Below are 27,117 nucleotides of genomic sequence, written 5' to 3'. Positions count from 1 at the left end.
TTACTCAGTTTTTCCCAGATTTTCCTGTAATGTAATGTAGTGAATTTCTACTGTCTTGAACAGTTGCGAGTTAAAATATTCTTCCAGCCTCTTAACTGGATCTACAAATGACAAATCTGTGGTTTCTGCAGAGTTGCTGTTGGCATGCAATAGATTTTGTAGCCAATTCCATCAGTAACGTCGTTTCCTTCTGCTTATTTAATCCAGCATTCACTCTCTCTGCTTGTTCAGTATTGTCTTCCAGTTTAAGAATATTATTGGCCATGAAAGAGTGTTCTATCATCTCCTCATAGGATGTGAGTGATTAACATGCTTTACTATCCACCCCAGGCTGCATATGAAGCCTTCATGTGCCTGAGTTGCCATTTTCTCTTTTCTCATCAAAGTCGTGCTATATTACTCAAACCTTGTGCGCTTGCAGTTTTACTCTCAGCTTGCCCCACTATTTGAAGACTTGCTCTGCCTCACTCGCATTAATTTTGCTTTAAAAATCAGCTGGTGCAAGCTTAATGATGAGCACTGCTGTCTGCCAGCTACCACAGCTGCCTGGAGCTCCGCTCGTCTCCCTTTGATCTGACCCACGGGACCTTTGCAGAATGGACCGTCTGCAGTCAGGAGACTAGCTGTGTTCTAGTCCTATTTTCTTTCTTTTTATTGTCATATTTGTTTGGAGTTTTCACAGAGTTTGTGATGTAAAAATATTCATTTTAAAAGAGCAACATTTTTTCTCTGATTCTTGTTTTTGAGTTTTTGATTCTTGTCACTGATCAGTGTATCAAAAATTCAAAAGCAAGAATCTAAAAAAAAATTGTTGCTCCTTTAAAATTAATATTTTTTTCATCACGAGCTCTGCAAAATCTCCAAATATGCCAAAAAAAGATTTAAAAAGTAGGACTAGGAAACAGCTAGTCTCCTGACTATAGGCTGGGTAGGTCCATTCTGCAAGGGGACCTTGAATACTGTTTGGTTCCAGCACATGCTACAAGTGGTGCTTCCAAAATAGCATGTTAGCATCACTATGTCCTCTGACCAAATGTCATATTTACATAATTGTATAAAAATGTTTCACACCACCTCCCACCCCTCCCTGATTCCCCCCAAACTGTGGTGACGCATCCAAAATAACATACTATTAACACAAGTGCAGTCAAAGTATTTGATAATAAGCCACATTGTCACCAACGGAAAGGCAATGGAAAATAGGAATGTGAGTTTCAAAAAATTAGGTTTACAAAAGTGAAAATTGAGTCTGCTTCAAATTGAGACTCCTTCCTGTTTTTAGCTGACACTATTGATGAAAGAGAATCAAAACAAGCAAGTGCTGTGGAACTAATCAGGATCCATTTTCTCTCACAGTCAAGTTGGAGCAATATTTTCTTCAGAATAAGTGGATTATCTAGTCTTTTTTTAATCTGTTGTAGAAGCATTGTACCATCTTTCAAATCACATTCAGAGTAGTAGGACACTAGATGCAGTTCTAGAATAGCTGGATGTAGACTTTGGAGGTGCAATGAATGGAAGACTGGGGAAATGGAAATGAAGGATACCATCTGCAAGGATCAAAGGTTTTCTTTAAATATTGGGTAAAAGCTTATACAACCACAGGAATAATTTGTGAACTGGCAATCTAGGATATGATAAAAAAAACTAGATTGCAGAGGGGAAAGAAAGAACATAAGATATAAGACATAGGAGCAGAATTAGGCCATTCAGCCCATCATTCCCACCATTTCATCATGTCTGATCCATTCTCTCTCAACCCCATTCTTCCGCCTTCTCCCAGTAAGTTTACATGCCCAGACTAATCGAAAACCTATCAACATCTATCTTAAATGCACCCAATAACTGGGACTCCACAGCCATCTGTGGCACTGAATTCTACAGATTCACCACCCTCTGGCTAAAGAAATTCCTCCTCAACTCCATTTTAAATGGACGGCCCTCTATTTTGAGGCTGTTCCCCTAGTTCTAGACTCCCCCACTATAGGAAACATCCTCTCCATACCCACTTTTTGTAGGTCTTTCAACATTCAATAGGTTTCAGTGAGATCCCCCCTCATTCTTCTAAATTCCAGCAAGTCAAGGCCCAGAACCATCTATCACTCCTCATACAATAAGCCTTCCATTCCCAGAATCATTCTCATGAACCTCCTATGAACCATCTCCAATGGCAGCACATCCTTTCTTAAATAAGGGGCCCAAAACTGCTCACAATACTCCAAGTGAGGCCTCACCTGTGCCTTATAAAGCCTCAGCATTACATCCTTACTTTTATCTTCTAATTGTCTCAAAATGAATGTTAATGTTGCATTTTCTTTCCTCGTCCCCTCAACTCAACCCCTATATTAACCTTCTGGAAATCCTACAACTAGGACTCCCAAGTCTCTTTTCACCTCAGAATTTGCATTTTCTCCCAGTATAGCAAATAGTCTATGCTTTCATTCTTTCTATCAAAGTACATGGCTGACACGGTATTCCATTTGCCACTTCTTTGCCCATTCTCCTAATGTGCCTGAGAAATGCAACAATATTTTCTATATCTGGAGCCGAGTAAGAGATGCTATTCTTTAAGATACTGCTACAGCATCTCAGTATATTAACATGGGAAAATGTTAATATTGGCCTGAGAGAGTCATAGAGAAAACCTCTTTATGCACGAGCTGCTCTGGCAGAAAGATGCAATGAAAAAAATAATAAAAGTAATTAAAATGCTAATCAGATGATGCATCATTGAAATTCTATGATGCCGCAAATAAACAATAACGGAAGTATTAAGATTTTCTCAATGAAATGCTAAAGCCTTAAGGTTAATCTTAAAAAGTGAGTACACAGAATGAGATTGGGGAGGTCTGGGGATGTGCTTGGTAAAAAGAAACAATGTGCTACTTATTAGAATCCCAGACCTTTGATACCTTTCATTTATTCATACGGATTAGCAATACCTGTCTGTTCCATTGTAAGTGCAAATGCTGATTTATGTAGTTGGCACAGCCAAGGCAACAATTACATTGATATTAAATTGGCTCCAGCCTCTGTGGACTGGGGAAGAAAACCATCGGCCAGGATCACTAGTTCTAATCATCGTCCAATGAACTTGGCTGCTATCTGTGGAAGCAGGACAGGGGTTTGATTGTTGCTTGTCAGAACTAGGAAGGAGAGAAAAGAAGCTTGTTAAACTACAGAGAAGGTGGGAGAGAAGGGAGATTTCTAATGGGTGGGAACAGGTTGACCATTCAGTTATGTGGAAGGGTTGGAGAGGCAAGATCTGTTTGCCCTGCACAAAGGGATGTTAAGAGGAGCATAATTGAAGTATATAAAGTTAAGAGGGGTATAGAGAGGGTGGACTGCAGGAAAATGTTTCAATTATTAGATATAAGTAAAATTATAGGATTTAGGATGAAGAGGGACTTAATGGGAGGGAGCCCGTTCACACAGAGAAATTGTCAGAGGAAATAATGGAAACAGAGTTGCTGACAACATTTTAGAAATGTCTAGGTGAGCACTTAAATCACTCAAGTATAGATGGCTGCTGACAAAATAATGAAAGATGGCATTAATATGGATGGGTGCCTTCTGGTTAGTATGGACATGCTAGGCTGAATAGCACACACAAAAAGCTGAAAGGAATCAGCAGGTCAGGCAGCATCTAAGGAGGGGAATAAATAGTTATTTTTTCAGGCCGAGGCCTTCATTGGAACAGGTTCTATCCTCTTTACCTCTCTATAACTCTATAACTGTGTTTCATGGTATTAAATAGCAAGGGTTTGAACAGGTGAAAATATGGATTAATTACACTAGAGGATATAACGTGGTTAATGAGATCCTGAGGAGCACCTAGAGCAGAAGAGTGCAGGGAAGAAGTAAGGTTAGGTTAGGGGAAGAACAGAAATGAGATCTTAATGAAGACACGCACCTCCAGGGTAGTCAGAAAGGAGGCACGCTCCATCCCATAAACAATGCAAGAAGGAACACCTCTGAGGTATTCTGCAGGGTAAGAATAGCCTTTCTGATGACTAACCATCTTGCTAATGTCACTAGGTGGCTAAGCCAGCCCATACTGGACAGCTGGACTCCCCACAGATTCCAGTCTGACACTTGTACTTTGCAGCATGAGGTTTTAAAACCACAAGTTAGCTGTTAGTATTTTAGGATCTTTAGAAATACAATCTCCCTGAACACATTCAGTTTTCAGAAAATCCTTTCACATGTTCCCTTCGGGTCTCTGGAGAAAGAAAGGCACTTTCAGGTTGCATTTAAATCCATAGCAATACCTATTTTTTCACTTCCAAAGAAATTTTATGCCCAAGTGTGTGCGACCCAGGCAAGTTCCAGAAAAAAATATTTGATACACATTTCTATATAGGTTTGTTTTCAAATGCCTACTTCATAATAAAACTCTTGTGACTGATTCTAAGAGGGCACATCAGGATATTCTGAACCCTGAATAAATAATGGGAAGTCACAAGATGAATGTGCAGCTGTAAAATTAGTCAGCTCCATTGTGGGTACTGGGCTCCATAGTATCCCAAGGCACCTTCAAGGAGCAATACATCAGGAAGGTGGCATCCAGCATTAAGGACACCCACCACCCAGGACATTCCCTCTTCTCCTTGTTACCATCAGGAAGGAGGTACAGAAGCTTGATAGCACAGAGTCAGCTACTTAGTAACAGCTTCTTCCCCTCTGCCATCCGATTTCCAAATGGATATTGAACCCATGAACACTACCTCAATAATTTTAAATTTATTTCAGTTTTTGCACTATTTATTTTAACATAAAGATTATATATATATGTATATATTTACTGCAATTTTTTTCTACATTTATCATGTATTGCATTGTACTACTGCTGCAAAGTTAGCAACTTTCATGAAATATGCCAGTGATATTAAATCTGATTCTGATTCTAGATGCAGTTACCTTCTTCTTCTGTTGGATTACCAGAGAAAGTCATTTTCTCCCCTTCCATCTGAAGAAGTTGGTTAAAGCAGATTTACATAAAATATTGAAATTGCAGATGAGACGTGAGTGTGAATACCTGCTAATATTAGTTATAAAGAAAACTGCAGTAAGGAGAAAACGCTAGGCATTGTCTGAATATATGCACAGCCAAGCATAGCATGTTGCTTGATTAAGAACTTTGATGAAATTCCAAACAATAAATAAAGACACCTCTCCTCAGACTGAGTAAATTACTTCGTCTTTTCCTAATAAAGGAGAAGAAGTCATCAAACATCCATTCTGTTCTTGTAATTCACATTAAGTTGACAGTAATTAAGAACTACTTTAAAAATTCAGCTGGCATTTTAACGGCATGGTACGTGAGGAATTCAATTGGGTTATCTCTACTGGAGGCCTTCTTACTTGGAAATATTGCAGCCCTTTGTTACTATCTTGGTTTGAGAAAAAAAAAGCCCGTGGTGCTGTCTAAAAGGTTATGACAATATTTCAGCACTTGGCAAAAACTCTAGTCCAAACAAAAATCTGCAGAACCTTCTCTGAAATGCATCAAAGCTTCATTATCAATAGATCATGATTAATCATAGTTATATCCAACTGAGCACAACTCTTAACCAGTCAAAGTGGTTTTACTATGTGCAGGGAGTTTCATCATAATAAACTAACTCTATCCATTGAGATGAATGCAAAGAACGAAAATGAAGGTGCTAGGGTGGTTCAGTGATGATTATCTAATGTGGTATTGTACTAAACTTAATGGAATAGGTTCAGTGCAATCGAATGGCCTTATCCTGGTCACAGTCACTATAGTGCTCGGTGGTCCTCCTCTAAGAGAGAAAAATGATCATACAAATCCTGATTATGGTATATGTTTTCCTCATGAGTTTTGTAAGATACTAGCTCACAGATGACTTTGCTTACCATCATTCATTTCCAACGTCACATATGAAGAACAGTACTAATTTTTCTCTTTTATTTATTTTCCCCACTTCTTCCCTCTTCTTCTATTCCCCTCTTTAGGTTCTTACCTCTTCTCTGATTGTGTGCCTTCAGGCTCCAGTACCACCTTCTTGATGATAGCAATGAGAAGAGGGCATACCCTGGGTGATGGGGGTCCTTAATGACAGATGCCGCATTGTTGAGGCATCACCTTCTGAAGGTGTCCTCAATACTGGGGAGGCTGGTGCCCATGATGGATCTGGCTGAGTTTACAAATTAACACAGCTTTTTTCTGATCCTGTGCAATGTTACCTCCCCCCACCCATACCATATAGTGATGCAACCAGTTAGAATGCTGTCCACAGTACATTTGTAGAAATTTGCTGGATTCTTCGGTGATGGATCAAGTCTCCTCAAACTCCGAATGAAATATAGCCGCTGTCATGCCTTCTTTGTAATTGCATCAATATGTTGGGCTTTCAGAGATGTTGACATACCAGAACTTGAAACTGCTTACCCTTTCTACTGCTGATTTCTTGATGAGGATTAGTATGCGTTCTCTCAATTTCCGCTTCCTATAATCCATAATCAGTTCTTTATGTCGTACTGATGTTGAGTGAAATATTGTTGTGACACCACTCAACCAGCTAATCTTTCTCGCTCCTGTACACCTCCTTATTACCATCTGAAATTCTACCAACAATAGTTGTGTTGTTGGCATATTTATAGATGGTGTTTGAGCTGTGCCTAGCTACACAGTCATGGCCGTAGGGAAAGTAGGGCTAGGCACTTCTCATTAAGGTGCACCAGCATTGATTGTCAGTGACGAGATGTCAGTGTTAAATGTTGAGCTGCAACCAATAAACTGCAGTATGATGTAGGTATTCCTATTGTCCAGGTGATCAAAGAACAAGTGGAGAGTCAGTGATATTGGATCTGCTCTAGACCTATTATGACAATAAGCAAATTTTCAGGTGTCCAGGTCCTTGCTTAGGCAGGAACTGATTCCGGCCACAAATCAACACTGGTTTACATTGGTGCTGGTGAAACACAGCAATGCCTTACTGGCAGCAAACAAAACTACTACTTCTCTATCAATCACACTTTTGCTGGACTACTATCAATAGTCTATAACTTCCTTGTTGGAGTTGAGCTTTTGAACCGCCAATGCAATCTGACATCTTTGTGGTGTGAACTGGAATCTCAAAGGTACAGGACCGTTGCATCATGGTTTCTACAGGCCAAATCGAGGCAGCGGAGCCTGGGTTCAAGAGCAAGGAGAAAGCTAATGTATGGCCATTGCTGGAGTGGATTTGGAGACAATTCAAAGCAGCAGATCCAAGGCGAGACAGAGTTGAAGTGGCAGGGCCTGGGCCTGAGACCAAGAAACGAGCCATTGTTTGACCTATTTAAGCACTGGGCCAGGTTGGAACGGTCAGGTTTGAGTCAAATCAAAGCAGCAGTACCAGAGCCTGAGAGCATATTGAACCAGCAGGGCTCAGGTATAAGAGCAAGAAAAAAGTTGATGTTTGGCTGATTTAAGTCCTGTGCTGGATTGAAAAGATCATAGTGTTGGGGCCAGAGGCGAGGGATGGGCTGGTGTTCAGCTCACTGCTCGGCAAGGTTTACTCATCTCTGCACTGAACTGAGGGTCTGGCCTGCAGCTAACGGGCTCCTGGACTGGCTGCAGTGATGACTGGCTTCGTGGCTGTGAACTTTTGTTCTGAATGTTATTTGCTTACTTTATATTTGCATAATTTGTTCTTTTTTGCATATTGGGTATTTGATGCTCTTTTTTAATGGGATGGGTTCTACTGGGTTTCTCTGTTTTGTGGCTGCCTGTGAGAAGATTGTATATAGTAGATACTTTGTTAATAATGTTCTTTGAACTTTGATATTTCTCTAACCTCTCAAAGCACTTCACAGCATTTTTATTATACAGTATTTCTGTTTTTACACATTTTAAAATAATCTATTCAATATACATAATTGATATGCTTGTTATATTATTATGTTTTATTTTATTTATTTTTTCTCTCTCTCTCTCTCTGCTAGATTATGTATTGCACTGAACTGCTGCTGCTAAGTTAACAAATTTCACGTTACATGCCGGTGATAATAAACCTGATTATGATTCTGAGTGCAACTGGATGATAGTTGTTGAGGCAGCTCATCCTGTTCTTCTTGGGCTCTGGTATAATTGTCGCCCTTTCGAAGCAGGTGGGAACCTACGGCTGCAGCAGTGAGAAATTGAAGGTGTCCTTGAACGCTCCTGCCAGCTGGCTGGCACAGGTTTCAATGCTTAACCAGGTGCACCATCAGGGCCTGATGTCCAGATAGTTACTGATTTCCAATCTAAAAATTATCCATTTCTCTAGTCTTTCAGTTTCTGTTAGTCTGTTACTCACTCTCCTTCCATGGCAATATATCTCCCAAGCACTTATAACGTATGCAATAGCTTTTCACATGCTACTTTATCAAATGCCTTTGAAAATCCAAATACATTAGATCTAATGGGTCCCCTTTATCATCCTGCATGCTAACCCCTAAAAGAACTCTAACAAATTTGTCAGCACTGTTTTCTCATCTGTTAAGCTATGTTGACTCCATTTTCTCTGAATTTTCTAAACATCTCCCAATTAGCTAAGACTTCATTTCAGTATTTTCCCAAAGACAAATATTACACTAACTCACATGTAGTTTCTTTCTTTCCATCTCCCTCCTTTCATGAAAAGTAACATTTTTATTGTGTTTTCTTCTGGGACCTCTTCAGCTTCCAGGTGATTTAGCAGTTTACATCTAAAGTGTCCATTGTTGTTTCAACTACTTTAAGACTTCAAGATGCAGGCCACCAATAGACACAAGAGATTCTGCACATGTTGGAAATTTTGGACTATGCTTATAAAATGCTGGAGGAACTCAACAGGTCAGGCAGCATCTGTGGAGGGAATTGAATCATCGATATATTGGGCTAAGGCCTGGTCTCGATGTCTTGTTGAATTTTCACTGTCCTGGTACTTTTTATAAGAGTAATCTTGACCTCACAACGTAGTGCAAAATTGCATTTCTAAGAAAGAATTTGAAAACCTGGGCAAACTCTCTAATTGTAACTGAGCCTGTCCATCACATTCAGATTACTAGGTACATTGAAGCAAAACCTGAATGGATACTAATGAGAAGACAAAGAAACGTGTGGAAAATATCACATTGTCCACATTTATCCAAATAAATGAGATGCAAGAGACTGCAGCTGCTGATATCTAGAGCAACACATAATCTGTTCTGGTCATGTCCTGTTTCAAGGTTTCGACCCAAAACATTGATAGTTTTTTCCCCCCACTGACTCTGCTTAATTCATTGAGTTCCTCCAGAAGGCTGTGCTTTGCTCTCAGTAAAGTGAAGGCACATTCAAATTCTGTTTCATTGAACATAACTCTGTCAGTTTCTTCTGAGCCTGGAATGGATGTGCTGAAGGGCTTCTCTATACATACTGAGATAATGCATCTTCAGGACACAGCCTAGATCTCATTCTACATAAATCTGTTCAATTTGAGCATACGAGGTTCAGCTGTTATTTACCAGCTTTAAAATTAGAACCCAGAGGGTGCATATCTTGGATGGATGATCTTATTTGAAATTCCCTATGGCAGACAGCTTGTGCCAACATTGCATTCGGATGATGGGGTACAGAGCTTCTGTCGATGGCGTTGGTAGCTTGTGATACAAAAATTAAGAGAGCTGTTTAGATCCCTGGGAGTAGAAGTTCTCTTTGTTTTTTCCTCCTTTCCAGCAGTGTTTCCAAAAATCAACCTATATCTGGTCTTGTAAGGGTTCCTGCGAAACTTGAGGAAACGTGGAAGAATTTACAACAGCGATTAGTGTAATGAGCACCTTGCCTTTAAGAAGGGCAGTCATGACTTCAGTCTGTTGCTAGTGACACCTGTAATTACTTAGGTTGAGCGTGTGCCAAAGCATTGAACAGTACAATTGATAGTGGCTGGATGCTGCAATTATTATGACTGCGCAGACCATGGATTTTATTTGCAATGTGCACCAAGTCTAAATGGCATACCTTACTTGTGTATTGAGTTCCAGTGCAATTGCTGGCTTGTCTGAGAGTGGTGGTAGAGGCAGATGCATCAGGGACATATACTGTAAGAAACTTTTAGATAGGCACACGGAAGATAGAATAATGCAGGAGTATATATGTAGGAGGGAACAGTTATGTTTATATTAGAATAGGTTAAAAGGTTGGCACAACTTCCTGGACTGAAGGGCCTATACTGTGCTCTACTGTTCTATGTTCTAAATAAGGTGCAAACAAGCATATTTTATTTTCTCCCTTTCTTTACACCATAATTCTACCCTTGTGGTTTTTCCCTTTCAGGTAGCTAGGAAATGTTCAGATTTACTATAGCTTAGAGGCAGAATTCTATGCAGTAAATCATGGGACGAGTATTGGCTGCAGCCAGGTCAGGGGTAAACGGTAGCTCAGATGTAAGCTTTGAGAGTGTGAAGTCAGGTGCATTTTGCTACTAAAGGCACAGATGTGCTCTTCAATAGAGTAGTCTTTGGAAGGTGGATGATTGGTCAACACAGAAGAATGCTAAAATGAATTTCTACCAAAACGCAATGACTAGGATCATAAAATCTGGAATTCTAGACTGAATCCATCAGCTCTTGATGTGCTACTAGACCTAGACTTTAACAAATCTGAAGGTGCCTGGAGGCCTCAAGCACCAGTCCTTTGATGCAATACTCAGATGAAAACCTATATCTATTTACCAGTCCTTTTAAATATCACAGATAGGGATATTCTTACTGTTGAATACTTGGTGTCAAAGTGGTTGTTGTGAAGCGTTTAGTGTGGTCGTGTACTGGGTAGTGCTTGTCGCTCTCACTTTCAGATTCCACTGCTGGCAAGCAGTCTCGAAAAAAGGAATCAGAATCAGGCATGTTTCATGGGATTTGTGAACCTAGCAGCAGCAGTTCAATGCAATACATAATATAGAAGAAGAAGAATAAATAAATAAACAAATAAATAAATAAATTACTGGTTAGGTCCTCAGAGGTCTTGACAACCAGGAACTTGAATTTGCTCACTCTCTCCACTTCTGATCCCTCTATGAGGATTAGTATGTGTTCCTTCATCTTACCCTTCCTGAAGTCCACAATCAGCTCTTTCGTCTTACTGATGTTGAGTGCCAGGTTGTTGCTGTGGTACCATTCCTCTAGTTGGTAGATCTCGCTCCTGTATGCTCTCTCGCTCACACCCCCCCCCCCCCCATCAGTGGAGAGCTGAATGTGTAAGTCTCTCCCTGCCAGTACATAGCCTCTCCAAAAGCAAGCCTCATGTAGAGCCTCCTTGCTGATGACACACAGAAACTGAATTCCTTTTGGACTCAGGCTGAACTATAGAGGACCAGGAGGAGGTCTGGCCCCTGCACACATTGCATGCAGGCCCACCAGAATGTGGATGCACCCTGGTGCTCATGAACCAGATCCCCAGCTGTGGGTAAATAGCCCCACTTCTTTGTGGGTAGCCTCGGGAGAGACGAAGGCCATGAGAGTAAACCCAGACAGCAAATCTGGTGTGGAAGCCCTAAGGCAGGTTGACATCATTGAATAGCCTTCTGGCAGCTCCTGCTACCAAGCTGGTGCCAAACATAGAAACATAGAAAATAGGTGCAGGACTAGGCCATTCGGCCCTCCGAGGCTGATCATGGCTGATCATCCAACTCAGAACCCTGTACCTGCTTTCTCTCCATACCCCCTGATCCCTTTAGCCACAAGGGCCATATCTAACTTCCTCTTAAATATAGCCAATGAACCAGCCCCAACTGTTTCCTGTGGCAGAGAATTCCACTATATATATATTTATTCCAAACATATTGCTTTGGACTGCACTGGTGAGGCTGAGAGGGGGATCTTGACAACTGGGTATCTCAGGATCCCCATACCTTCTGCCCAGGCTTGTGATGATGGTCATCATCACCCATTGTCCTTCAAGACAGACAGACAGATGCCAACCACCACCACTTGATTTAATATGCATGTTTGAAAGGAATGATTGCAGGAAACATACAGAAAATCAAGCAGCATCAGTTCAATGAGAGAGAAAAAAAAGATTTCAGATCCATAGCTTTTCATCAAAACTGAGAATAGTTAAAATGTAACGAAGCAGAAAAATAGTGGTGTGGGGGAGAGGAACAAAACCTGATCTATAACACTGTGGAAAGCAGAAGTGATTAGTTCAGAGGGCAAGGAAATTATAGAACAGTGGAGGCAAAAACACAGAGTAATTAACAGAAATTATCAAATGAATTCGGAAAAATGCTGGAATTCCAAACTGTTTCACCCTGTCACAGATTTTCTTAGTCCACGATTGAAGGAAGGCCCCTGCCTTTGAATGGTCTCTCTCCCTCGATGCTGTTGGAGGATGGTACATGATTGCTGGGATTAATGGATTAGTTTGTGGATTAGACACTGCAGTTCACACCATGATGTGTTTCTGGTTTCTAGTCATTGATTTTTTTCCGCTATTTTGGGAGATTTTGATTGGGGCGGCCTGCAGTTAAGGAACTGAGCTGAAACTGACTAGGCCTGAACATTTGATTTAGAGTTTCATATTCTACATTTTTCATCTTTTACAAGCGTGGGGGGCTGTTGATGTTTTTGTTTGAATGAGTTCCATGGTTTTCTTTGATTTTCTTTGTTTTGTGGCTGTCTGTGGGGAAGACAAATGTCAGGGTTGTATACTGCGCACATACTTTAATAAGAAATGCACTTTGAATCTTTGAAGCACAGTTGTTTTCTGACTTGGTAAATGTTTCCGGTATGATTTTGTTTCAGATTTTCAGCACATGCAGCATTTTATTTTGTAATTTGTTGGTCTCTATTGTTGAACTTCATACTGCCCTTGTTGGCATGCTACCAGCTTTGCCCACTAAGTGCTGACATAATCTACTTACTCCAGTTACATCTGGTGGAGTAATGGCAGCAAATCTACTTTTGACCTCCCCAGTAAAACAGTCAAAGTAAATACCTGTCCACCAAATTGATGCCAATCGAAATTTCCTGCACTTAAGCAATGCAAATCATGTTGCTGAATTTTAGTACTGCATTTAAAATAGAATAACAAGGATTTAATTGTGTTTGGAAATAGTGTCCAAGTTATGAGGATTGGTGATGTGTAGTGCTCTGTGGAAAAAAACATTCACACCACTGGGCCTATACTTACTTTCTACTGGATCTTGTGTTTCAACGCTATGATGATTCTCAGTGTCTTGATTGTTTATTGTCATCAAGATCTTCCTGCCAAATAAGCTTATATAGTGAAGCACTTAATTGCTTTGCACTTTGTACACGACAGGTAGATATGATCAGAAAGCCACTGGTCTATTTGGATAAGAAGGAATCTGTGAAAGAGGAAAGAAATGAGGAGAAAAAGCATAGCGAACTATTAGTCCGCACTGTAGTAATATTTTCAAAACCTTTCTTCTTCAAGCAGGAAGTGTCAGAGCCATTGCTCTGATTAATAACTCAATCAGAGCAATAAATTGTTGAAAAAACAGGGTTTAAAAAGAGAAAGCTGATATTCCAAATTTCCTCTGCTCTCCCACACACTGTTTTTCTTCACTTCTCACTGTTAAGATTAAGAATGATTCTCAGGGATGGAATCTTCTTGCACCCTAGGCACTACCTGTATCACAGAGGTATTATCAAAGAGGCAACAAGGAATTGACTGATATCTATTGGAGATTTTCGTTGTTATTCAAAGACACTATAAAAAGGCATGATTGCAAGTCAGAATGGTCTTATAAAAATGAAGTGAAGTTTGCCAAATCTATTATGGCTTTGCCGATATTACAAATGTGAGAATTAAGGGGGCTTGATGGATGGAACACTGGATCTACATTTTCAGAAGGCACTTAGTGAGGTTGTATGTAAAAACCTGTCCTGAGATTAGAGCTCAGGTCAGGATCAGTAAAAAGGGTGCAGCTATTTTTAAGTCTTTATCAAAGAAGTCAGAATGTATCCCAGATTTGCTGACAGTAGAAAGTTAGGTGAGATTGCAAAAAAGCTGAATATTAGATAAGGTGGGTAGAGTTTAATCAAAGAAAGTGTAGCCCGAAGTGAAATCCAAAATATTTTTTGAAAGATGAGGACTCATAAATTTTGGCATTGTGAAAGATTTGTGTGCCCTTGCAATCAAATGGACAAATATCAGTTAAAGTAACTGGTTAGGCAAGCAAATAATATATCGCACTTTCTTGCAAAAAAAACTGGAGTTTAAGAGTAAACAAAAAGTCTTGCTACAGACATTTAAAATATTGTCCTAAGTATAATTTAAACTGTTGGTTAAATTCCCTGAAGAAAAAAATAGTTATCTATGAAGAGATGCAGTATAGGTTGACCAGATTGATACGAGGGATAACAGAGTAGCATTATGACAAGAGGTACAATACAGTAGCCGTAAATTCCCAATGAATAATGATCAGATTGAAATTCCTAAGAGTGCTGGAGTAAATGCTGGACAACTGTTCTGCTTGGCTTGAATTAGGAGTCATGCCCTGCTGGATTACCTTCTTAGGGGTTATTTGTTGAGAAGCAATTCTTCACTTGTTCGGTTTAGTATTCTCTATCTTAGAATTGGTTAGATGCTTGGACAGCAAGTTGAGATATGGAATCAGCCATGATCTCATTAAATAGAAGACCAGGCTTGAGGGCCATAGACCTTTCGACTCATATTTCATGTATAATTATGTTGCAGTTTAGTAGCACAAGAAATCTTCTCTTTTTTTTCTCTGGCACCATCTTTTGTTGTTATTATTGTTGTGTATTTAATATTTAAATAACACTTGAGTAACCTTGTATATATATATATAAATATATTTATTTATTATATATTGATGTGGATTGCATACCTCATCACTCTACCATGTGAATCTTGCACAGTTCACCTAAAATAAACCCAAAGTATAAAGTTAGTATATCGACTAACGTTTCGGACTCCACAGTCCTCTTTTTAAATTAGTTTAATTTTTTGAAGTTACAAAACAGAACAATTATGTGCTAAAGTGGTGAGACTGAGATGTTGCTTAGAACACATTTTGTTTTACAAAGCTCAATTTTGCTCATTTTAATTTGCTGTTTTCTTTGAATTACATAACAAGTTGCTCAAGGGCAAATTGAATTTTAACCCATTGTTCATATTTTTAGTGTGTTCTTTAGTATTCTTAAGATCAGCATGGAATTCTTCACATCGCGTAAAAAGGGAACTTTAGTCCATAAGGAACTGATGAGTAAGACCATCGCTGATAGATTTTGAGAACATAAACAGATACTGATTTAAAGTTTATGCTTTTACATCAGCAATTCAAAGAGCTTTCTTTGGTATTTTGGAGCATTCTATTTTTTGTGAGGGCTTAAAGCCAGTACAGAATTGTATTCTGCTGAAAACTAATGAATCAGTGAACAAAACAGATTTGGTACCAGTGAAGCAAGAACAAAATTGCAGATGCTGGAACTCCGAGCAACAGACACAACATGCTGGAGGAACTCAGCAGGCCAGGCAGCATCTGTGAAAAAGAGTACAGTCGATGCTTCAGGCCGAGATCCTTCTTCAGGACTGGAGGAAAAGAAAAACTGACAAGTAGATTTGAAAGCTGGGGTCGGGGGTGGGGTGGGGGGGGGAACGGAAAGAGAAACACAAGGTGATAAGTGAAACCTGAAGTAGGATGGATGAAGTAAAGAGCAAGGAAGTTGATTGGGGAAAGAGTCAGAAGGCCATGGAAGAAAGAAAATGGGGGAGGAGCACCAGAGGGAGCTGATGGACGGGCAAGGAGATCAGGTGAGAGAGGAAAAATGGGGATCGGAAATGATGAAGGAGAGGGGGGAGTGGGGGGCATTACTGGAAGCTCGAGAAATCAATGTTCATGCCATCAGGTTGGAGGCTACCTGGATGGAACATATTCCTCTTGTTCTCACCCTACCACACCACGAGCCTCCGCGTCCAGCACATAATTCTTCGAAATTTCCACCGTCTCCAACAGGATCCCACCAACATCTTTCCCTCCCCCCCACTTTCTGTTTTCCACAGGGATCACTTCCTACTGGACTCCCTTGTCCATTCGTCCCTCCCCACTGATCTCCCTCCCGGCACTTATCTTTGCAAGTGGAACAAGTGCTACATCTGCCTCTACAACTCCTCCCTCACTACCATTCAGGGCCCTTAACAGTCCTTCCAGGTGAGGTGACACTTCACCTGTGAGTCTGTTAGGGTCATATACTGTGTTCAGTACTCCCAATGTGGCCTCCCGTAATATTGGTGAGACCCGATGTAAATTGTGAAACCGCTTCGCTGAGCATTTACGCTCTGTCCGCTAAAAAAAGCAGGATCTCCCAGTGGCCACCCGTTTTAACTCACTTGCCATTCCCATTCCCATTCCAATATGTTCATCCATGGCCTCCTCCACTGTTGTGATGAAGACACTCAGGTTGGAGAAACTTGTCATATTCCATCTGAGTAAACTCCAACCTGATGGCATGAATATCAACTTCTCAAACTTCCAGTAATCCCCCCGTCTCTCCCCTTCCCCATTTCCCATCCCCTTTTCCCTCTCTCACTTTACCTCTTTGCCCACCCATTGCCTCCCTCTGGTGCTCCTCCCCCCTTTTCTTTCTTCCATGCCTTCTGTCTCTTTCACCAATCAACTTCCCAGCTCTTTACCTCGTCCCTCCCACTTCAGTATTCACCTATCGCCTTGTGTTTCTCCCTCCCCTCCCCCAACCTTTTAAATCTACTCCTTAGCTGTTTCTCTCCAGACCTGCCGAAGGGTCTCGGCCCGAAATGTTGACTGTACTCTTTTCCACAGATGCTTCCTGGCCTGCTGAGTTCCTCTAGCATTTTGTGTGTATTGGTGACAGGTGAATTCTATAATTTTTAAGTAATTGGTAAGTAAGCAGTAAATATCACTGACTACAATCATATTCTCATTTTTAAAAATTGCAGAAGTTAATGCTGATTCATTCCAAGAATCCATTGCTGGTGTTAACATTTCAGACTGTTTGCAAAGCAATCTCTGTATCTGCATGCCGTGTAACTCTTTCCCCCAGTTTCTTCACGGGCTCGGGCAATCGTGGCAACACAGTAGTATACCTAGCAGCAAAGCATAGCTGTCTCATATGTCCAAAGACTTGGATGCAACTCTAGCCTTGGATACTGTCCATGGGAAGTAGTTTGCATGTTTCCTATGACTGCATGCTCAGAGTGATTCATTTTCCTCCCACACCTCAAAGACAAATGTGTTGGTAGGTTAATTGGTTGGTGTAAATTGTCCTTAGAGTGTAGGTGAGATGATAGAATATGGTGGGATGGAGGTGTTGAGTTGGGGTTATTGACGAGAACATAAAGAGAATAAAATAAGATGAGCATAGATTTGTGTAAGTGGGAGCATGATGAATGGCACAGACCCAATGGATTAAAGTGCCTGTTTCCATCCAAATGTCGCTAACAATATTATTCAGAGGCTGAGTCCTGTGCATCTTTCTTGATGTGTACCTCTGTGTATGAAGAAGTGAAAAGGGCACTATGGACTACAGAGAGAGTCATTATCAGGGCTTGCTAGATTTAAGTCCAGGAGAATTTCTCCTCTGTCTCTGGAACCATAATCCTTGCTGGATTATGCAATTGTTATTTGTAGCATTTGGAGAGAGAGAGCTGCTGTTCAGAATCTTTTTGTTTTCTAAGACTCAAATTAGATCATTACGGTTTCACTTGTTATTTTCTTTAAATTCCATGGCAACTTGCACAATGGCAAATTGAATTTTTATCAATGTTGATATTTTTATTACACACTTCAGTACTGCTAAAATCAGCATGAAGTTCTTCACATTGTATGAAAAGGGAAGTTAACTCAACGAGAATGTGCTGAATGAGGTCATTGTTGGTATTTTCCAAGAACTGAACAAATATTGTTTTAAATCATGCCCTTTTACCTCAGTGGCACGAAGAGCTTTCTTTGGTGTTTTTTTTGAAACATTGTATTTTAATGATGGCTTAAATCCAATGTGGAATTGTTTTCTCAAACTGGAAAGCAATATATCAGTAAACAGAACAGCATGAATATCACCTACAACTATCAGCATATTCTCATTAAAAAAGTGCAGAGTGTTATGCTGACTCTCTCCAAGAATTCAGAGCTATAATTCTGTTTTCTCGGTCGCACTTTAGGATTGTTATTCCTAACATCTGAGATAGATTACAAAGAAATTTATGTACCTGCATACTACAAAGCCTTTTTCTTAAGTTTATTCTTGAGTTTTTTCATGGGGTAGGGCAAATAAGACAGCACAATGGCAGAGCCAGTAGCGTTCCGAACCAGCTCCAACAACCTGGGTTCAACACAGACGTTAGCTGTTTGTCTGTGAGGCATTAGCTTTGGATTAAACCTGGATGTTCCATTTTCCTTTTGCGTCTCAGTGACATTTACTTAAAGTAAATTTATTATCAAAGAATGTCTAAATTATACAACCTTAAGAATTGTTAGCCACAAAGCAAGAGCCCAATTAAAGAAAAAAAAGATATGCAAGAGAAAGGGGGAAAAAAAACACAAACAATTGAAGTGAACAGCAATATTCTGAACCAAACTGATCCAAACCCCGGAGAAGCCTGGAGTAAACCCAAAGCCTTGCTTATCAGATCATCATATTAGTGGGCAGTCTTCAAAGACAAGCCATGAAGGGAAGTGACCATCATGGAGGGTGAACAAAAACATCTCTTGCCTCTGATCTGGGCTGGCATTTAAATTGTCTAAACAGCAGGTCGCACCTCGCACTAAGACCCAGCTACTGCGAAGTAGTAGCCACCCAGCCTGAAGCTGCTCTCAAGCTCTTCAAATCAGCTCAGCGCCCGCAGCAATCCAACCTTGCACCCAGGCCATTTGTATGAGTATTGGAAATCTATTGTCCTGACCTCTCTTCTCTGAATGGCTCACCCCATCTGCAACACACCATCATGGTTCATCACCTGAACTCACCTCACCATTACTCGCCCCCTCACTGTTTGTGGCAATAATTTAACTCAATTTACCTCTGAAAAGGTGTTTTTAGTGATGCTTTTAGTCAGATTTGCTAACTTTTTAACTATTAGTGAGCTGTGGCACATGCTCAGTAGCACCATCTTAACCAGAAGTAATTGTAGGTTAGTAGGTTAATTGGCCACTCTAGGCCACCCTAATGTGGAGGTAAGTGGTAGAAGCTAAGGGGAATAGATAATAATGTTTAGAGAAAACAATCTGATCAGCATAGATTTGTGTAGGAGGACGTTTGATACCTGACATGGACTTGCTGAGTGAGAGTGCTTGTTTCTGTTCTGTAATTCTCTAATAATCTGGCTTGGAGACTAGACTGCATGCAGCTTCCTATATGAGAACATCTGTGACTGAATAAATGAGAAGAGGAGCACTTTGAATCATATGGAGAGAAGGGTTATTGTGAGAGCTAACAAAATAGAAATGTGAGAGTATTTCTCTTCTGTCACCTTGGTGGATTCGTGATTGCTATGTGTAGTCCTTTTGTGGGAAAGCACAATGACAGAGCTGAAACTTAGAATGGCTTTTACTTCCTAAGGCTCAGTTTAGATCATTATAGTTTTGGTTTATTTTCTCTGAGTTCAAAAAGAACTTGAACTATGCCATTGTAGAAGTTTTTACTCTGTAATTTAGTGTTGCTAACATCAGTTTAGATGTTGTAGAGGCAATGTTGTAATGAGAAAGGATCAGTTAATAGCCATAAAATTAGTTGTGTATTCTATCATAAATATAATTTAATGACTTGAATACAATAGAAATATAGCAACTATTAGTTTAACTGCAATTTCTGTTTTAATTGAATAGCATTTAAGACAATTAACATGGATTACTTTAATTCATTATTGATGAAGGGGCTATTTAGTTAAGCATAAAAGTTATGATAAGCACTGCCATACTCACAGATCAAAGAGAAGATCCAATCCTCTTTCTGAGAGGAACAGGTGATAGTAGGCCTTTTTTTGGAGCCTGTCATGATTGGCAAATCCACAAGAAGAGGTAGCCTGGTGGTGCAGCAGTTAGCATCATGCTCTTGCAGTGCCAGCAACCTGGGTTTAATTCTACTGCTGTCTGTAAGGAGTTTGTATGTTCTCCCTGTGACTGCATGGATTTCCTCTGGGTGCTCTGGTTTCCTCACACATTAGAATTAATTGGTCACATGGGTGTAACTGGGTGGCTTGGGCTCATTGAGCCTGTTACTGTGCTGCATTTCTAAATAAGATTTGATTTCATAGATTAAAGCTGGGAGACGGCAATGAACAAGAGAGGCAAAGAATTACCAATACTAAAGCACAAACACGAGGAAATCTGCAGATGCTGGAAATTTAAGCAACACACACAAAATGCTGGTGGAACGCAGCAGGCCAGGCAGCATCTATAGGGAGAAGCACTGTCGACGTTTCGGGGCGAGACCCCTCATCAGGATTAACTGAAAGAAGAGATAGTCAGAGATTTGAGAGGGGGATGGGGAGATCAGAAATGATAGGGGAAGACAGCGGAGGAGCGATGAAGCTAAGAGCTGGAAAGTTGATTGGCAAAAGGGATACTGAGCTGAAGAAGGGGGAGGATCATGGGACAGGAGGCCTAGGGAGAAAGAAAGGGGGAGGGAAGCACCAGAGGGAGATGGAGAACAGGCAAGGAGTGATTGCGAGAGGGACAGAGAAAGAAAAGAGAGAGAGAGAGAGAGAGAGAAAAGAAGAAAAATAAAGGATAAATAGATAGATAAATAAATAAGGGATGGGGTAAGAAGGCATTAACAGAAGTAAGAGAAATCAATGTTCATGCCATCAGGTTGAAGGTCACCCAGCCGGCATATAATGTATTGTTCCTCCAATCTGAGTGTGGCTTCATCTTGACAGTAGAGGAGGCCATGGATAGACATATCAGAATGGGAATGAATTCCATGAATTCCTCCCCTGCTTACCATATCCCTTATTTATTTATTTGTTTGTTTGTTTATTTCCCTTTTCTTTTTCTTTTCTCTCTTTTTTTCTCTCTCTGTCCCTCTCACAATCTCTGTCCCTTGCCTGCTGTCCATTTCCTGCTGGTGCTCCCCTCTCCTTTTCTTTCTCCCTAGGCCTCCAGTCCCATGATTCTCTCCCTTTGCCAGCTCAGTATCCCTTTTGCCAATCAACTTTCCAGCTCTTAGCTTCATCCCTCCCCCTCCCACTTTCAAATGTCTTACCATCTCTTCTTTCAGTTAGTCCTGACGAAGGGTCTCGGCCCGAAACGTCGACTATACTTCTTCCTATAGATGCTGCCTGGCTTGCTGTGTTCCACCAACATTTTGTGTGTGTGGCCAATACTAAAGCGGTTTGCATGGTAGGACCACAAGGCTCTCTCGTTTAAAATTTAGTGTCAGATTGCCCATTGAAGCAGTTCTGCACCAGATTGCTTTTAGTGAGCTTAATATTAATTGTTACTATAATAGGAAATAAAGGAATTTAGAACTTGTGTTGAACATTTTAGTGTTTTGTTGATATCTCTTGAAATAAAACAGATCATTGGTGTGAACTGGTGTTCTGGTTTAGTAAAAATGTATATCCAAGCTGCTGCCTATAAGGAACATATAATTTTCAAGGTAACATGTCTTATATTTCAAAACTAGTAAGTGTGTTCTGTTATAACTTAAGGATTGCATAATAATTTGCTAACATATTTAGCAATGTATATCCTGGATCGAGAATGACAAATAATAATGAGGAAACCTACAGAGAAGAAGTCATCACCCTGACACAGTGGTGTCAAGAAAACAATCTCTCCCTCAATGTTGAAAAAACAAAGGAGCTGGTTGTGGACTACAAGAGGAATGGAGACAGGATAGCCCCTATTGACATCAATGGATCTAGGGTTGAGAGAATCAATTTCCTTGGTATACACATCACCAAGGATCTCACACGGTCTGTACATACCGACTGGGTGGTGGGAAAAGCACAACAGCACCTCTTTCATCTCAGACAGTTGAAGAAGTTTGGCACAAGTCCTCAGATCCTAAGGACTTCCTACAGGGGCACAATTGAGAGCACCCTGACTGGTTGTATCATTGCCTGGTATGGGAACTCTATTTCCCTCAATCACTGGACTCTGCAGAGAGAGGTGCAGACAGCCCCGCACATCTGTGGACTTCCCACTATTCAGGACATTTACAGTGACAGGTGCATAAAAAGTGCCCAAAGGATCTTTGGGGACCCGAGATACCCCAACCACAAACTGTTCCAGCTGCTACCATCCGGGAAACAATAATGCAGCATAAAAGCCAGGCCATCAGACTGATTAATTCTCATGGATACAATTGTATTGATAAGCTATATTGACTGTTCTGTTGTATATCTTACTGTGCGTACTATTTATTACAAAGTACTGTAGTTTGAACATTACACATTCAGACCGAGACGTAACATAAAGATCTTTACTCCTCACGTATGTGAAGTCTGTAAGTCAATTCAATTCAATTCCATTCATCTGTCATTGGCAGCACCAGTAAGTGTTCGAACCTCAAAGCGGTCACCTCACAGACCAATCAGAAGCCCTGGCTGAACACTAAGGAAAAGCTTGGGATGCTGCATTCAAGTCCGGTGCCAAAACAGCTCTCAAAGCCACCAGGAGAAACCCTCATCTTAGGCATCAAAAGGGCAAGGGCTGTTTAGGCACAAAAGTATTCAGGAACACCTATCTGATAACGATCCCTGGCATATGTGACTGGGCATCAAGGGCATTACAGACTACAGAAGGAAAAACCTTCCCCCCACCCCCGACACTCTAAACAACTTTTATGTATGCTTCAAGACATGCAACACAATACCAACTGTGAAAGCTGCCCCCTCGCAGGTGAGCAGCCATTGCTTGTAACAGAAGCAGAAGTGAGAAGGACTCTCCAGAGAGTCAACCCCAGAGAAGCAACTGAGCCAGACAACATCCCAGGCCGAGCTCAATGACATATTCACAGACATCTTCAACACCTCACACATTTCTCCTTCAGCCTCATCACAGATGCCCCCCCCCCCCCCCCAGGGCGATGTGCTGAGTTCATTGCTGTACACTCTCCTCACACATGACTACACAAAGAAACACCCGAGCAATCACATTGTCAAGTTCACTGATGACACAGTAGTGGTGGGGCTCATCACCAGCAACAATAAGACAGCCTGCAGAGAGGAGGTGGAAGAGCTCTAGGCCTTGTGCCAGGCAAATAACCACTTCCTTATTATCAACAAGACAAAGGAGATGATTATTGACTCCAGGAGAATTTGCTCCACTCACACTCCCCTTTACATCTGCAGCATAGCAGTGGAACTGTGAGCAGTTTCAAACTCTTGGGAGTGCACATCTCACACAACCTCTTGTGGCCCCAGAACACATCCTACACAGTCAAGGAAGCTAATCAACACCCCTACTTTCGGAGGAGGCCGAAGAGAGCTGGACTTCGCACATCAACACTCATGTCATTCTACAGATACACTAGAGAGCATCCCGACAGGCCGTATCACTGCTTGTTATGGAAACTGCACTGTGGCAGACAGGAAGGTTCTACAATCAGTAGTCAAAACCACCTAGTGCATCACTGGCACCAGCCTACCTGCAATCAAGGACGTATATACAGAAAGGTGTAGGGAAAGGGTCAATAACATTGTAAAGGATCCAATCCACAGTGCACATGGTCTGTTTGTTCCACTCCCATCAGGGTAGAGGCTACATAGCGTCCATGCCTGGACCACCAGACTCAAATACAGTTACTTTCCCCAAGCAGTAAGGTTGATCAACACCTCCTCCCATTAACCACTACTGCTTCATTATTTCCTGTTGGTCACCTTTTGTACAGCCTGGTGACACTTTATGGACGGACAATTGATCTATTTCATGTTATCTGATGTATTTATGTTTATTATGTTATTGGTATTATTATTATTATTGTTTACTTTATCGTTTGTGTTTTTTTTGGGCTGTATCAGATCCGGAGTAACAATTATTTCTTTCTCCTTGACACTGAGGTACAGGAAATGACATTAAGCAATCATGAATCGTGTGTCTGTTTCTCTGGTGCACAGCAGCACCAAAAGACATTTAAGTCCACAGGAGGGCGCTGGAAATTATGTTGGGACCCAAACACTTGAATTTGCATCAGTGATTTAGCCAGACCATTTGAGGGACAGAGCTCTGTAAGGTCATCAGTGAAATACAAATACTGAGAGATTTTTAGTGGTTTTTTTGTTTGAACATAAAATGTTTGCAGGCAGGCAGAGCAGGAAGTTAGTAAGGCAGATGGAACTTGGTTATTATTGCAAGAGAGTTCAAAGTTCAAGTTGAATTTATTATCGAAGTATGTGTATGCCATCATACTGTATACTACCCTGATATCCATTTTCTTGTAGAACTGAGAAATACAATAGAATCAATGGAAAGCTTCAGACAAACTGTCAAACAGCCAATGTACAAAGAAAGATAAAACTCTGCCAATACAATAATAATAATAAACAAATGAATAAATAATACTGAGAATATGAGTTATAATGTCCTTGAAAGTAAGTCTATAGGTTCTGGAATCAGTTCAGTGTTGAGGTGAGTGAAGTTATCTAGCCTGGTTCAGGAGCCTGATGGTTGAGGGGTAATAACTGTTTTTGAATCTGGTGTTGTGGGACGTAAGGCTCCTAAGCCTCCTTCTTGATGGTAGCAGCAGGAAAAGAGCATGGCCTGGATGGTGTGAGTCCCTGATGATGCTTTCTTGTGCCAATGTACTTTGTAGATGTGCTCAAAGGTGGGGAGGGCTATTCTTGTGATGGAAAATGCTGTATACACCACTCTTTGTAGGCTTTTCCATTCTTGGGCATTGGTGATTCCATACCATGCCATAGTGTTGGTGCATAGCCAAGTGGTTAAGGCATCCGTCTAGTGATCTGAAGGTCACTAGTTCGAGCCTTGGCTGAGGCTGCGTGTGCGTCCTTGAGCAAGGCACTTAACCACACATTGCTCTGCGATGACACCGGGTCCAAGCTGTATGGGTCCATTGGACAACATTGGTGGCGTGGAGAGGGGAGACTTGCAGCTTGGGCAACTGCCGGCCGGTCTTCCATTAAAAAAAAACCTTGCCCAGGCTTGCGCCCTGGGAACTTTCCAAGGTGCAAATCCATGGTCTATCAAGACTAACGGAGGCCTACATACCAGGCCACAGTACAACCAGTCAGGCTAGTCAGGCATCTATAAAAGTTTGTCAAAGATTTAGAAGACATGCAGAATCTGTGCAAAAAATAAACTAAAGCTGCTGCCATACCTTCTTTGGAATGGCACTTATATGCAGATCCCAGGACAGACCCTCAGAAATGGTAGCACAAAGGAATTTAATGCTCCTGAACCTCTCCACCTCCGGTCACCTAAGGAGGACTCTGGATTCTTCCTCCTGTAGTCAGTAATTAGCTCTTTGGTTTTGCTGACTTAAGGTGAGAGTTTATTATTACGGCACCATTCAACCAGATTTTCAATCTCCCTCGTATGTACCGATTTGTCACCACCTTTGGTTCAGCCAACGACAGTGGTGTTGTCAGCAGTTGGAGTTCATAAATAGGGAAGTCTTGTTACAATTGTACAGCATACTGTTGAAGCCACAACTGGAGTACTGAGCACAAAACTGGACTCCTATTTAATGATAAACTGGTTTTGGAGACTGTCCAGTTTTGATTTACCAGTTGAGTTCCTGGAATGAAAGTGTTGTTGAATCACAAGTGGGTAAGGAAATTAGCTCTACAGTATATTCTTTGGAGTTTGGGAGAATGAAAGGTAGTCATACTGAAATATACTACATCAGATAATTAAGGGACATGACAGGACAGATGTCAAGATAATTAAAAGGAAACAGTAATTTTAATCAACTTCTCACAGAGGGTGGTGAATTGCTGGAGTTTTCTCTCCCTGAGGATTGTGGCATCTGGATCGTTGGGGCAATTAAAGAAGAGCAAATATTTTTGAAATGTCAAGGAATTGAGAACAAATTATCTCGGCACTGTTATATTGCTGTTTTTGAGACTGACAAGAGAAATTGGCTGCTGGATATCACTACAACGACTATTTCAAAAGTAGTCCATTGGTTGCATATCAATTTGAGATATCCTGGGGTCGTGAAAGGCTCTGCTGAAGTGACCCCACTGTCTTTAATTGGCTATCGGGGGTTGGAGGGAAAGAAATTCAGAGGGAATATGAGGGGGAATTTCTTTGTCCAGAGAATGTGAAGTACTTGGAATGTGTTGCTTGGGAGAATGTTTGAAGCTGAGTCACTGACATCTTTTGAAAAGTATCTAGATGAGAACTTGAATTGCTCAGGCATAGAGAGTTATAAACTAATTACGGAGTGATGGCTCAATGTTTTATGAGATAAGAAAAAATTGGCAGTGAAGAAACAAATTTCTAATTTACTTTGCATAATTAGAATGTGTCCCTGCAAACATCTTTGGCCTCTGGTAGTTTTTTGTCACCTATTAGATAAAATGAGCATGTTAGTGGAAGGAAACTTGCTGGGGCTCCATTTGAGGAAGAAACAGAGGGTCCTCAGAGCTTCCTGCTGTGGGATGCAAGCATAAATGGATTGAACATTCATGGTACTCTTAAGCCAGTTGGGACCAGATAATTAAAAATCATTGATATGGTGAGGGGCATTGGAAGTGTCATGGAGACAAGTAGAAAAGGTGGGACCATAGCAACAGGATGAAGTCACAGTGGGAAGAAATAAATTAGGCTGGACAAGAGCAGGCTGAAACAAAGGGTCCCTTGAGTAGGAGGTAGAAGCAGGCAGTGTGGGATTTCAGCATAGCAGGTTGGACGCTGTGGAGGGAAGACCTCCTTATGTAATGAGACCTCTAGCAGTCTGGGAGTCATTGGGCTTCTGTTGGTTGATGGGATCATGGTTCAGAGGGGGGTGTGAGGGTTTGAAAATGTGTCTCATGCAATGGGAACGAATGAATGGCTCTAAGGGCTCCATGTATTTAGGATTCTGATTCCAAATGCATAGTTAACCAGTAAAAGTCATCCAACACTTGACACTGGCTTACTTCCCTTTCACTCACCCAGTTTCACTGGCAGCTCTTGGAGCATCTCCTCTTTTACACAGTGGCCAGTGGAGATCATTTCCAGAGTCTTCTTGCTC

General features: G+C 41.0%; 2 long non-coding RNA genes across 2 annotated transcripts in view; one reads left to right on the top strand and one right to left on the bottom strand.

Moving 5' to 3' along the window:
- Positions 1-1,375: 1,375 nt before the first annotated feature.
- LOC140741898 (uncharacterized) lies at positions 1,376-27,117 on the bottom strand. Its single transcript, XR_012102167.1, has 5 exons — positions 27,038-27,117; positions 14,826-14,861; positions 13,139-13,316; positions 2,943-3,146; positions 1,376-1,550 (listed from the first exon to the last, which is right to left on the bottom strand). It is a non-coding gene; the product is annotated as an uncharacterized lncRNA (long non-coding RNA).
- The window catches only part of LOC140741897 (uncharacterized), a 123,083-nt gene continuing 121,657 nt past the window's right edge, over positions 25,692-27,117 (top strand). Inside the window, exon 1 of the long non-coding RNA XR_012102162.1 lies at positions 25,692-25,706. This is a non-coding gene — a long non-coding RNA (uncharacterized lncRNA). The remainder of the gene's footprint in view (positions 25,707-27,117) is intronic.

The sequence above is a fragment of the Hemitrygon akajei genome, chromosome 19, assembly GCF_048418815.1.
Source record: "Hemitrygon akajei chromosome 19, sHemAka1.3, whole genome shotgun sequence".
Taxonomy (NCBI): Eukaryota; Metazoa; Chordata; class Chondrichthyes; order Myliobatiformes; family Dasyatidae; genus Hemitrygon; species Hemitrygon akajei.
The sequence above is the reverse complement of the archived record's forward strand: the minus strand, read 5'-3'. Positions and strand labels throughout refer to the sequence as shown.